This window comes from Balaenoptera musculus, chromosome 1 (assembly GCF_009873245.2).
Source record: "Balaenoptera musculus isolate JJ_BM4_2016_0621 chromosome 1, mBalMus1.pri.v3, whole genome shotgun sequence".
Classification (NCBI taxonomy): domain Eukaryota; kingdom Metazoa; phylum Chordata; class Mammalia; order Artiodactyla; family Balaenopteridae; genus Balaenoptera; species Balaenoptera musculus.
The window spans coordinates 37014143-37027196 of record NC_045785.1 but is presented as its reverse complement, the minus strand read 5'-3'; the positions used below and the strand labels follow the sequence as shown (position 1 = coordinate 37027196).

The window sequence follows — 13054 nt, the reverse complement described above, 5'->3', positions numbered from 1 at the left end:
GCAAGCCACAACTACTGAAGCCCATGTGCCTAGAGCCCGTGCTCTGCAACAAGAGAAGCCACCGCAACGAGAAGCCCGTGTACCGCGACGAAGCGTGGCCCTCGCTCGCAGCAATTAGAGAAAGCCCACGCACAGCAATGAAGACCCAACGCAACCAAAAATTAAATAAATAAATAAATTTTAAAATAAAATAAATAAAATAAGTCTAGCAAATACTGTTATGAGTTTTTTCCACCTGTGTTCAGCTTCTTGGATTCAGGTGTAAAGTAGGCAAAGAGCTGGGATTTATCCAACATTGGAGCTTTGCCAGATGAGTACAAGGGATAGAGTGGTGAGGAAGGCAAAGATGTATGTAAGGGAGTAATTATAGTGATTGACCACCATAAGCTGTGTAAGTGAGGTCAGCAGGGGAACGAGGATGTGAAAATTCAGTGTAGTGAATGAATCAAGGATCCTGTTAGAATCAGAATTGCTGGATTCAGAGTACCAAAGTAAGTTAGTTGGAAAAATAGGAGAAGGTGGTGGTCAGAGAATAGGATGTAAGCTCAGTGAGGACAGGGATTTTTGTTTTGTCCACTGCTATATCTCTAGCCCCTAAAATAGTACCTGGTCGTATTAAGGGTTCAATATGTGTGTGTTTTATGAATTCATAGGTTATTTTAAAATGAGACTTTGGAGATAGTGCAGTTATTGGTAATGCCAAGGAATAGGGTATGACAAAATGGTTGAGTGAGGTGGAGCAAAAAATAATCAGAAGTGTGGTCAAGGAACCCTAACATAAGGATGTTGAAATTACTGAGGTAATAAAAGAAGGAATGAAACAGAGGAAGATAGTTCTAAAGTAGTTTTTTAAAAATCTTAATAAATATTTATCAAAGTTATGTGTGCATATAATTTAAAGAGTTCAGCAGTTCAGAGTTTGTCCCTAAAAATTTTAGTCCCCTGTTGCCCTCTCCCCATAGTCTTTACCATAAAGGTAATCACATTCTCTTCTTTTAGCTAATTATTTTGGTTTTTACCTTTGTATCTCTAAATAACATGCTTAAATGGTTACTTTCTGTTTTAGACACTACTTATTGATTCCCTACTATGACAGATGAGGATTTTACTCCTTCTAATATAGTTATATTGTAATTTTGGAAGATCAATATTTAGTGCTTGACTATGTAGTTTGACCATGTAAACTGCTGAGCCTTGTGGTCATCTACAGTTTTTTTCCTTTGCCACACCATTTTTTTCCCTGCAAGGTAATAATCATAGCTTGTCTTTCCTGTGCTTAGTTTTCTATGAACTTATTGATTAACCCCAACTTTTTACTAGTTGTCTAATCGTCTCTCAAGATATTTAGACTCCTCAGCTATTCTGTCAATTTCATCTTCCTAAGGAAGTCTCTCCCAGAGTAGTAGTGATTGCCTTCTTTGCCTGGTGTGTGTGTAGTTATCATTCTGTCATCTCCCTTCACCATCATGAGGATTTACTTTGCCTCTTTTCTTCAATTTCCTGGAATCCATATTTTCCTTTTTCTTGGTTTACTCCCTTGTTTTTCTGAAAAACATACTAGAGCTTCCTGACAAAATTTGTTTGGGAGCTAAATTTTTTGAGACCTTGCATGCCTGAAAAATCTCTTTATTCTACCGTCATACTTGGTTGATAGTTTGACAAGGTATAGAATTCTCAGTTGCAAAGCTGATCCTTAAGAATTTTGAAGACATTGCTCCATTGTCTTTACCTTCCAGTGTTGTTAAGTCCTAAGCTTTTGTAATTACTAATCTTTTGAATCTGATCACCTTTTTCTCTGGAAATTTGTGTCATCTTCTCTTTGTCCCAAGTGTTCTGAAATTTCATGATGATGTACTTTCATGTGAATCTGTTTTATCCATGTGAGCCCTCCACTCAGTGAAACCTTTCAACTTGGATATTCATGTCCTTCAGTTTAGGGGAACTTTAAAAAGTCATTTTGTTGATGATTCTTAACTATTTTTTTCTGTTTTTTTTTTTTCTGGAAACTTACTATTCTGATAATGGATATCTTAGACTGGTACTCTAATTTTCTTATCTTTTCTCTCATATTTTCCATTTTTTAATCTTTTTGCTCAAATTTTGTGTATGGATGGAGCATGTCGACTATGAGCTTCACTGTAGGGTGATATGGTAATATGGTTGGGCTCTTTCAGAGGAATCTCTTACATCTGTATCTTTAGGTTTTTTTCTCTTTCTGCTGGCATTCTAGGAAATGAATGAGAGTCAGGGCTGGGGTTGGGGCAGGGAGGGGAAGTGGGTGTCTCAGAATCCTGTATGTATTCTTTTTTAAATCCCTCCTTTTCTCTAAGGTCCATCCCGTCTCCCTACTGCCAGCTGTGATTATGCTTGTTCCCCAGTCCAGATATCCTCTATTTTATTCTCTTCAGCCATCTACAGCGGTGGGACCTGTGCAGTAGTTGGGTTGCACAGAGTAGAAAAGAGGGATCTTTCAAAGGGCCTTTTTATTTTAACCCCTCCCTTCCCAGCTTTCTACTCATATCAGTTTCTGAGCCTTTTGGGGAGTCTGGTATAAACTGAGTTGCTTCTCAGTTTTCCTACGACTGACTTAGGAGTCATTGTTTTCAATGTTGTATTCTCTCCCATTTTTCCTGTTTTTGTGCATTTATGCCCATTTAAAATATCCTATTACTATTATTCCATTGATGTTTTGGGAAAGGGAAATATAGTTGTGCCTCTTCAATCTATCATCTTTACTTAAAACTTTCACAATCTCTAAAGAAGGAGAAGGGTGACAAGGGAGTTCTGTAGCTGACTGCAACGAGGAGGAGTAGGTGATTTTGTCTGTTGTCATGTGCTTCATGTCATGAACTGGGGTAATGGAGTGAGAGAAATGGCCTGGAAATGATAACGAGTAAGGAGTTTACTTACTCCATCTCTGGGGCCTTTGGTTGGAGGACAGTATGAAGGACAGAGAAAATGTCCTAAACAATTCCTTCGGTTCTTTTATAATCAAGAGTGATAGACTGTTAGGACCTTAGAATTAGACATCTAATCTAATCTTTTACCCTCCACAAGAATCGATTCCCATGGAGGTTATGCTAGGCTGTGTTTGAAAACCTCCGATGGGTATTTCTCATGAGCTTCTAGACATTAGAAAGTTTTTTGTAATGTTGAACTCATCACTGCTCCTTTTTTGTTTTGTTTTGTTTTGTTTTTTTGGCCACACCATGCAGCATGCAGGATCTTAGTTCCCTGACCAGGGATCAAACCCGTGCCTCCTGCAGTGGAAGCACAGAGTCTTAACCACTGGACTGCCAGGGAAGTCCCTCATCAGTGCTCCTCTTAAATTTCTACTTTTTGATCGTATTCTGTCCTTGAGCAATCAAAACACACGATCTTGCTCTTCCAGTGGCAGCCTTTCAGTTATTGGGTCCCCAAGTTCTTCTCTTCTCCTATTTAAGGATTGCTAGTTCCCATAATTTGCAGACCCGTCAACATCCCTGTAACTTCCTCTGACCTCTCTGATTTGTCAGTGTCTCTTTCAGAATGTGATGTTCAGAAATGTGGTCTGAACAGTGCAAGTCACAGTGGTATTATTTACATTCTGTGATCTGGAGGTCATTATTATAAGAGATATATTAATTTTTTATTGAAGTATAATTAATAGACTTACAATATTATATTAGTTTCAGGTTGTACAACATAATGATTGATATTTTTATACATTACAAAGTGATCACAGATTTATTAATTTCAATAAAAGCAAAGTCTTATAATCATACAGTACTTTACAGTTTTCAAGTATCATACATATTATTTTGAAATACAACCTATCTTCTAGTTTTTCATTAAGTATGATTTAGTTTTAAATAGTAAGATGCATGACCAAATTTAAATGTAACATGGGTATGTATAAAGAGGACATAGATTCATTTAGCACCACTATTATTGTTAGGGTGTGTGTGTGTATTTTGGAAAGCAATGTGATGGCAAAGGGACAGATCACATAGTGTTTCTGAGCCTATTTTTTTGTCTATAAAATGAGTTTAACTATATTGATATTTTAGAATTACGTGAATTTAGAATTAAATGAAATAAAATATATGTAAGAGCTTTGTAAATGGTAAAATGCTGTCCAATTTTAAGTTACTTGTCTTTGCCATCAACTTAGAGATAACATAGCCTTAGAGAACAAGTTGAACTGACAGTAGCAGGTAGAGTGTAACTAGTTTCTGAACTGGAATCTTTATGGATTGGAATTCTAAAAGTATGTGGTTAGTCAGGCTGTTGCTAAAAAGGTGTTCAGAGACACATCCTTTAATGAATTAACTTGGATTGTTACATTCTCTTTAACCAGAATGGTTACCTGATTCTGGATTTTTGTGCCTAACTGACTTAACTGAGAATTGCCTTACATGCCATATATGGATTGTTACTTTTGAATTAATTCAAGTTTATTTACTTTAATTTATGTTTTAATTGAAATATAGTTGATATAAATAGTATATGTTACAGGTGTACAATACAGTGATTCACAATTTTTAAAGGTTATACTCTATTTCTAGTTATTATAAAATATTTACTATATTCCCCATGTCGTGCAGAAAGAATTCAAGTTTAATTAAATGTGCTGAGCCTCAAAATTATACTTAACATGATTTAATCTTTCATCATGATTCCCAAAGTGGATTAGAAACTCAGGACTTTAGGGTCACCACCATCATTAATGCCACTGAACCCAGAGCATAGCTCTAGATAAAGAATTGAGAATAGCTTGACCCTTGTAATCATACAGTTTTATGCCATGAAGGACTTCAGAGTTGGTGCAGCCCTCTCATCTTATAGATGAGGAAACTGAGGCCCAAAGAGGGAATGACTTATCAAAGTCACATGTGGAATTAATAGGAAAAATAAACATATCTAATCTTAGAAGTAACTTTTGGGGGGTGATAAAACCTTGATTTTAGTTTCTTTTTTTTTTTAACTAGTTAATTGTCTGTTTCTCATATTGTTATAAATTCCCCTCTTTCACAGCCCTCTGCTGATCTTCTTCTGAGCTTTCTGGTTTCTAAGTAAACTAGACACTATTTCTATGTCATATACTTCAGGATAAAATTAATATTCAAGTTACAGGCAGAAAATATGTAATGTAAGAGCATACTCTGTGGTCTGAAATGAGGCAATGATGCATTTATCATGTGGAGTATTTGTATCTGACATGAAGAAAAAGAATGAAATTATTTAATATAAATTCAGAATAATAAATTATTTCAAAATGAAGGTTTGATTTGAGAGAACAAAAAGCATTTGTTATTTCTCTATTAATATCAGTGCATTTGGAGATTAAAATTAAATTACAGATATCTAAATCCTGGAAGAGAAGTGACCAGCATTTTTATGTAGAACTCATTTAACAGAAATTAATACATTCTCAGTTAGTTTTTAGCTTCACACAGGAAAGATGAGTAGAATTCTTCTATTTGTTCTATACTGAAGAGGAAAACTTACTGTAGGAAGGTGAATGAACTAAAAATATTATGACTATAAGTATTGAACCTACATTTTAAAATTATAAGTGTAGCACATCACCCTCTAGCCATGCTGTCCAGGACAGCAGCATCTGATTTCTTTCCTTTCAAATATCTCTGTCTTTTCTTCTTTGGCGGCAGCAAGTTCGTTCCCTACCTCATTGCTTTAGGAAGCTGCCAAATTACCTCTGTGATCCCTGTCCTAACTCCGAACAGTCACAATATCTACAAAGGGTACTCAGCTCTGTCAGAAAGTCTGATGTTTCTAAACATCTAAAATTGGATTTTTTTGGACTTCCCTGGTGGCGCAGTGGTTAAGAATCCACTTGCCAATGCAGGGGATACAGGTTCGATCCCTGGTCCGGGAAGATGCCACATGCTGCGGAGCAACTAAGCCCATGCACCACAACTACTGAGCCCGCGCTCTAGAGCCTGCGAGCCACAACTACTGAAGCCTGCACACCTAGAGCCCATGCTCCGAAACAAGAGAAGCCACTGCAATAAGCCCGTGCACCACAACAAAGAGTAGCCCCAGTTCGCCACAACTAGAGAAAGCCCACTTGCAGCAACGAGGACCCAACGCAGCCAAAAATTAAAAAAAAAAAAAAAGGATTTTTTTTTGTTTATTTAAGCAAAAATGTATATTTGTTGAAATATAATTCACATATCATACAATTCACCCATTTGAATGTACAACACACTGGTTTTTAGTATGTTCACAAATACGTGTAACCATCATCATACTCAATTTTAGAACATTTTCAACACCTCAAAAAGAAGTCCCAACCGTTTCACTATTGCTCTCCCCCCCTGCCACCCCGCACTCCTCGTTCACCTTAAACAACCACTAATCTACTTTCTGTCTCTGTAGATTTCCCTGTTCTGGACATCTCATATGATGGAATCATCCAGTATGTGGACTTTATATCTGGCTTCTTTCATTTAGCATGTTTTCAACGTTCATGCAAGTTACAACATCCACTGTTGGCCCTCCATATCTGTGGGTTCTACATCCACAGATTCAACCAACCATGGATCAAATATATTCAGAAAAAAATTCTGGAAAGTTCTAAAAGCAAAACTTGAATTTGCCAGAGTTCCTTGTATGTTTCAGATACTGATTTCTTGTTGATTTTTTTTTATTGAAGTATAATTGCTTTACAATGTTGTGTTAGTTTCTGCTGTACAATGAAGTGAATCAGCTATATGTATACCTATATCCCCTTCCTCTTGGACCTCCCTCCCACCCCCACCCATCCCACCCATCTAGGTTGTCACAGATCACTGAGCTGAGCTTCCTGTGCTTTATAGCATGTTCCACCTAGCTATCTATTTTACACATGGTACTGTATATATGTCAATCCTGATCTCCCAATTCATCACACCCTCCCCTTCTCCCTCTATGTCCACATGTCCGTTCTCTACATCTGTGTCTCTATTCCTGCCCTCCAAATAGGTTCATCTGTACCATTTTTCTAGAGTCCACATACATACGTTAATATACGATATTTGTTTTTCTCTTTCTGACTTACTTCCCTCTGTATGACAGACTCTAGGTCCATCCATGTCTCTACAAGTGACCCAATTTTGTTCCTTTTTATGGCTGAGTAATATTCCATTGTATATATGTACCACATCTTCTTTATCCATTCATCTGTCATTGGACATTTAGGTTGTTTCCATGTCCTGGCTATTGTAAATAGCGCTGCAGTGAACACTGGGGTACATGTGTCCTTTTTTTTTTTTTTAACATCTTTATTGGAGTATAATTGCTTTACAATGGCGTGTTACTTTCTGCTTTATAACAAAGTGAATCAGTTATACATATACATATGTTCCCATATCTCTTCCCTCTTGTGTCTCCCTCCCTCCCACCCTCCCTATCCCACCCCTCTAGGTGGTCACAAAGCACCGAGCTGATCTCCCTGTGCTATGCGACTGCTTCCCACTAGCTATCTATTTTACATTTAGTAGTGTATATATGTCCATGCCACTGTCTCACCCTGTCACATCTTACCCTTCCCCCTCCCCATATCCCCAAGTCCATTCTCTAGTAGGTCTGTGTCTTTATTCCTGTCTTGCCACTAAGTTCTTCATGACCTTTTTTTTTTTCCTTAGATTCCATATATATGTGTTAGCATACTGTATTTGTTTTTCTCTTTCTGACTTACTTCACTCTGTATGACAGACTCTAACTCCATCCACCTCACTACAAATACCTCCATTTCGTTTCTTTTTATGGCTGAGTAATATTCCATTGTATATATGTGCCACATCTTCTTTATCCATTCGTCCGATGATGGACACTTAGGTTGCTTCCATGTCCTGGCTATTGTAAATAGAGCTGCAATGAACATTTTGGTACATGGCTCTTTTTGAATTATGGTTTTCTCAGGGTATATACCCAGTAGTGGGATTGCTGGGTCGTATGGTAGTTCTATTTTTAGTTTTTTAAGGAACCTCCGTACTGTTCTCCATAGTGGCTGTATCAATTTACATTCCCACCAACAGTGCAAGAGGGTTCCCTTTTCTCCACAGCCTCTCCAGCATTTGTTTGTAGATTTTCTGATGATGGCCATTCTGACCAGCGTGAGGTGATACCTCATTGTAGTTCTGATTTGCATTTCTCTAATAATTATTGATGTTGAGCCCCTTTTCATGTGCCTCTTGGCCATCTGTATGTCTTCTTTGGTGAAATGTCTATTTAGGTCTTCCGCCCATTTTTTAATTGGGTTGTTTGTTTTTTTGACATTGAGCTCCATGAGCTGTTTGTATATTTTGGAGATTAATCCTTTGTCTGTAGCTTCGTTTTGCAAATATATTCTCCCATTCTGAGGGTTGTCTTTTCGTCTTGTTTATGGTTTCTTTTGCTGTGCAATAGCTTTTAAGTTTAATTAGGTCCCATTTGTTTATTTTTGTTTTTATTTTGATTACTCTAGGAGGTGGGTCAAAAAGATCTTGCTGTGGTTTATGTCACAGAGTGTTTTTCCTATGTTTTCCTCTAAGAGGTTTATAGTGTCCGGTCTTACATTTAGGTCTTCAATCTTTGAGTCAATTTAGACAAGGACAAGGAGGTAACAGGAAGTGTGCCAACATTTACTGATGCTTTTGTTTGCCCATACCAGGTTGAACTCTGGGGATACAAAGGTAAAAGAGCTCCTTATGAAGCTCAAAGTCTAGATGGGAAAAAAATTGTAATCCAGTTTAGTGATTTAAGGTCAGTAATGGATCAGAAAAGACTTCATGTCTAGATGAGATAATATATTGGCTCTTCCCTTTCCAATAACTGTGACAAGACCAGAATCTTGATGGATGAATGTGTGGTGTCGTGGAAAGAGAGACTAGGGAACGCATTCTTGGCAGTTTACTCTTAGCAAATTAACATTAACTATGTGGAGGGAGGATTGTGAGAAAGAAGGCTGAATTAGGTGGGTGGAGTCATATTTTGAAGACCCTTAATGTCATGCTAAGCGATTTGAACTCAATCCTGTGCAGTAATGATCTCCAAAATGGAGTGTTCTCAAAGCCAGAGGGTGTGCAAGATGGAGTTCCAGAGGTAAATATTAGAATATCTATAAATAAATAAATAAATTAGAATATCTAGTTCTTTTTAATTTTATCTCTTCTTTTAAATCTATTTTTATATATGTTATAGAAAGAGCATATTATATCATTTATAGTGGTTTGTGTGTTTTGGGTTTTTTTTAATTTTTTTGGCTGCGTTGGGTCTTCATTGCTGCGTGCGGGCTTTCTCTAGTTGCAGTGAGTAGGGGCTACTCTTTGTTGCGGTGCGTGGGCTTCTCATTGTGGTGGCTTCTCTTGTTGTGGAGCACAGGTTCTAGGCGCGCGGGCTTCAGTAGTTGCAGCACATGGGCTCAGTAGTTGTGGCTCATGGGCTCCAGAGCACAGGCTCAGTAGTTGCGGTGCATGGGCTTAGTTGCTCCGTGGCATGTGGGATCTTCCCGGACCAGGGCTCGAACCCGTGTCCCTGCATTGGCAGACGGATTCTTATCCACTGTGCCACCAGGGAAGTCCCGATTTGTGTATTTTTAAATAAATTTTTTAAGTGGGAATAAGTGGATAAGTGTTTATCATTTTTTTTTTTTGGTTTGGAGAACACTATTTTAGGGTGTCTTTAAGCAGAAAAATTAAATAAGCAGTGGAAATTGGAGTGTGGATTAGAATATGGGAAAACTGCTGTGAGAGAGACCAGTTAAGAGACTGGAAAAGGGCTTCCCTGGTGGCGCAGTAGTTAAGAATCCACCTGCCAATTCAGGGGACACGGGTTCGAGCCCTGTTCCGGGAAGATCCCACATGCCGCAGAGCAACTAAGCCCGTGTGCCACAGCTACTGAGCCTGCGCTCTAGAGCCTGCAAGCCACAACTACTGAACCCGTGTACCACAACTACTGAAGCCCGCGTGCCTAGAGCCCATGCTCCGCAACAAGAGAAGCCACCACAATGAGAAGCCCGCGCACCGCAATGAAGAGTAGCCCCCGCTTGCCGCAGCTAGAGGCAGCCCGCACGCAGCAACGAAGACCCAACACAGCCAAAAATAAATAAATAAATAAAATAAATTTTTTTTTTAATTTAAGGAAAAAAAAAGACTGGAAAAATATTTTGAGGCCTGAACTAAGACAGTGCAGTGGAAATAAAAGAGGAGGACTTGGGACCAGTGAGATGTGAGGAAGGGGTACTGGGTAGGAAAGAGAAGACTTCAGCCCTAGGCTATGGCCCGCTTTCTGTCTTCAGATCCTGGATGGTGGTGACACTATAAGCTAAGGAGCAGAGGAAAGATATTTAGTTCTAAGCCTAAGGATTATCACATTTCTTATTTACATACTAAGTTGGTCATTCCTTCCTGCACCTGCTGGTCAAACCCTAGTAAAAATAAAGTGGCAGTTGGCCCTTTGCTGAACACTTTGGGGACTGCAGACTGGGAATCTTTTCCAAGTATTTCAACCAAAATTGAGCATAGTGAGGTCTCCATTGTAGTTAGCCATCAGTAATTATTAAAGCACCAAACTACTCTTGGGGATTGGATTGGGATTGGGCCACATAGGTAATGTAAATTGTGACCATTCACAGTCACACCAAGTAGCTGAATTCATTAGTTCCGTATGGGCAGGGGTGGAGTGTAGGGTGGTGATTTGGATCATAGCCATTGTTTGTGGAAGTGCTGAGTGGGTAAAAGCATCGTAGTTACCTTGCCCTGACAGTTTTTTTCCAGGGGAGTAAGTGTGTTTTTCTTTCTCCTTTCTGGAGGAAATTGTTTGCCAGATTGTGTTATTTATAACAATCTGTCATGGAACAGCTTCCAGGAAAAGAAAAGAGGCTAGTCCCCATGGCTCTCCCCACCTCCTACCCCACCATTACCACCACACACGCATACATCCGGTTTTGTTTTTTTCTTCTAGTTTTACTCAATGGTTTTGGCTTGATAGAAAATGTTCTTATAATGACAGATTTCTGGACTTTGCCATGGCTTGGTAATTGGGTTTTCTAAGCTTTATTTGTCTGCTTTAGCTAAGACTAATTGGCAGCAGTTTGAGTTTTGAATTCCTGGGTATCTTGAATACTAAAGTGCTATCTTCTACTTTCCCTTGAAGACCTTGTATGTTTCCACTTGGTGAAAAATGCACACATTTGCTGTCCTTTAGAGCTGTGCTTTTTGCCCTTGACATTGCCCTGGTTCCTCTAGAGGAGCAGGCTTGGGATAAAGCTCACTGAGAACTGTTAGAATAGTGAATAGGGAGGTCTGTGGAGATGCCAGTTGGTCTCTGCAGAAGATGAGGCATACTGTGGTGTTAGAAAAGAACTGGTTGCCCAAAACACAAGGCAGCTGAGGGTTGGTGTGTCCCAGGAACTTTCAAGTTAAGATATACAGTTGCTTCACAGTCCAAACAGTCTGTGTTTATTCATGGTTTGTGGTCACACATGATCAGAAATACTTCTGGCTCTTAACAGTTTTTCCACTTTCTTTCTCTGGGCTCCAATTAGTAGAAGAACATTTGCATTTCTAGAATGGGCTTTGCATTTTTAGAATAAAAATAAAAACAATAGTCATTTATTTTCTTCCTGTTACAACTTTTATTAAAATGTAAAGAAAAATAGATAGCATTACAAAGATGTAAGGATGATTTCATTTTCCTTTTAGACTTTAGTTTCTTCTTCCAGGATTTCTAGCTTTGGAAACAAAGTACAGTTTGTCAGCAGAGACTTTCCTTTGGAAGTGGAGTTGCAGAGAAGACAGGAATGTGTTTGGTCTCAGTGAGAGTGGTCCATTCTCTGGGAGCAGAGGCAGGAAGAGGGCCTGATGGAATAGCACCTCCATCTGTATCCCAGGCCCTGCCCTTTCAAACTGAAGCCTTTCTTTTCACTCTGAGAACAGATGGCAACCAGACACGGGGGAGGGCTCTGTTCCTTTTGCTCCTTGGGGATTTTGCATTCAGCTTAGCAAAAAGTCATCTAAAAGCAAAGAGATAAATGAGGCTGCAGACTGTTCACAATTATGCAGGACTTGTTTGACATTCACTATGCTGACAGATTAATTTTTTGCAGATATTGAATGATAACAGCATTTATTTTCCAAGACAACATTGTCACCACTTCAGAGGCATCTGCATTGGGGTCGTTTTCTTCACTCTGGAGTACACTTAATAATTAAATTTATTGTGGAACAGTCAGCTTGCAGAAATCAGTCATCTTATTAAAGAAACTTAGAAAAATAGAAAGGATTTTTTTTCTTCAACAAACTGTCATTTTCATTATAAAGAAATGGGGCAACTGCTGTACTGCTGTAAGTGACATGTCTTTAGTAAATGGTCAATACTTCCTTTCTAAGCATTGTTAACAAGAAGTAGGATTCTGCAAGCTATTTCTTCCTTAGCTTGCATGTATGTGGGCTGATCTGTTAACGTTTGACAGTTCCTGGATGGTGAGCTGCAGACTTAAGGAATTTTTTTTTCCTAAGAAGAAGATGTTTATAGGAACTTTTTTTTTTTTTAGCTCAGTTAAGATCCAGAAAGAATTAAGAGAGCCTTAAGTAGAAGAGTAGAAAAAAATCCAAATTTGAACTTCTTAAACTTAAGAGGACTTCAAAAGGAATTGTTTAAGCTATAAGTAATGAGTTATATGTAGAAAAAGAAATGACGGTTCTGGTACAGATTCTGTATTCGGAATAAGAAATTGCAGGCAGTAAGATAAGGCATTCTGATGGTTGAGTCACTTCCTGAGCAAGTATGATTCTTTGCTTTCCTAGAATGTAAGTTGAAATTATCTATATTTTCCCCCAAAGCAGGAATCTTGATTTTAAATTAAAATCTTAGAAAAGTTGGAGCCACTTACAGAAATTTCCATGTAGATATTTACTTTATTCTTAAATCTGGAATAATTTACTCCAATGTTTTTCAGACTTTTTAAAATAGCAGAACCTGTACTGTTATGAGGATTAAATGAGTGCTTTTATACATACCTGAGGTTGTATTATAATTGTTTATTAGCTAGACTGATTTCCCAAAGAAGGGCACATTATAGTATATTCTT

General features: G+C 38.3%; 1 protein-coding gene across 1 annotated transcript in view; it reads left to right on the top strand.

The window, feature by feature from the left end:
• The window catches only part of EIF2B3 (eukaryotic translation initiation factor 2B subunit gamma), a 153852-nt gene that overhangs the window by 40611 nt on the left and 100187 nt on the right, over positions 1-13054 (top strand). The gene's annotated exons all lie outside the window — the stretch shown is intronic.